A 1,201-nucleotide genomic window follows, 5' to 3' on the forward strand; every position below is an offset into this window, starting at 1 on the left:
ATAGTTGGCATCGTCCAACTTCTCTATTTGGTATAGCGAACCCATTTTTACAAAACGTACACTTTATGCGACACACGCTAATCTTCTCAAGAACGCTTTTTATTTTATACCGACATAGGCTCTGCGCCCATAACCTGTTGCGAGTTAACTTTGCGATGGAAGCCGGAATAAAATAAAAGACCAGTGTTACGTCTTTACACTTCAGTGGTTTATTTCAGAATGAAAATCAAAAATGATTACAACATAAATTGCGACTCGATTTCAACTGCGCAGAAAATGAACCGTTGCAAAAACTGAAAAACAATGTTGTTGCAAAGGGGAAAGTACAAATAAGAGACAAACTGTGGTTGCCAGATTTCCAACAAGTTCGTATGCACTATTTATCTCTGCGTACGGTGAGACCTCATGGGCAATAACTAATTACCGCCTTTGCCTCTTTTTTGGCGGGCAGACATGCATAGAATTTTAATATTTTTTGATAATTTTTAATATTTTTCAGAATATAAATTTTTTGAACATTGGCGTGTCAAATGAAAGCTTTTGGGTCTTTCTGATTGGCCGGAGCAGAAAGCTTTCTGATACAACTGTACGCTGAACTGGTTTTCAAACGAGTTAAATGATTTAACTGGTTCAATTTTCCAACAAGAATTGCATGCGATTTAACTTGTTTATGAACATGTTTTGTTCATTTAACTGGTTCAAGCCCATTTAACATGTTTAGCTCGTCAATTTGAACGTAGTATTAATTTTCAAAAAAGCAACTCTGCAACTTTCTTATTTCTGACTAAATTTGGCATCCTTGTGTGCGGCACCATATTTGCCTAATGCAGCGTTCATGCTGACATTTAAAAGCACATTAAGCAATTTCGAACATTGGTTTTTCGAAGAGTGTTCACGGTGCCGCATTTAGTTAATGTTCTGTCTGTTCTTGTACAAAAACGTGCAAGTTGTCATTTGGGAGTACATCCACTTGGAACTTCCTACTAACGAAAGAACCTGTGCGAGGTAAGAGGTATCAAAACAATAAAGTATATGTTTTATGTATATTTACGTATATATGTACTTAATTTTCCAGAATCGAGCTAGCACGTTTTGGGAAGTCGAGTGTCAATGCTGCGGAAATGATTTCTTCAAGCAAAACTTTAGATTGAAAAGACGGGCTTTCCAGAAATTGTGTAGCTTTCTGGATCACATTAAAAAG

The 1,201-nt window shown here is 36.6% G+C and overlaps 1 long non-coding RNA gene across 1 annotated transcript; it reads left to right on the forward strand.

The window, feature by feature from the left end:
- The first annotated feature begins 826 nt into the window (after positions 1 to 826).
- On the forward strand, positions 827 to 1,201 carry LOC118732821. The gene is made up of 2 exons (XR_004992190.1): positions 827 to 1,005; positions 1,076 to 1,201. It is a non-coding gene; the product is annotated as an uncharacterized LOC118732821 (long non-coding RNA).

The sequence above is a fragment of the Rhagoletis pomonella genome, unplaced genomic scaffold (genome assembly GCF_013731165.1).
Source record: "Rhagoletis pomonella isolate Grant_MI unplaced genomic scaffold, Rhpom_1.0 Rhpom_scaffold_29395, whole genome shotgun sequence".
Taxonomy (NCBI): Eukaryota; Metazoa; Arthropoda; class Insecta; order Diptera; family Tephritidae; genus Rhagoletis; species Rhagoletis pomonella.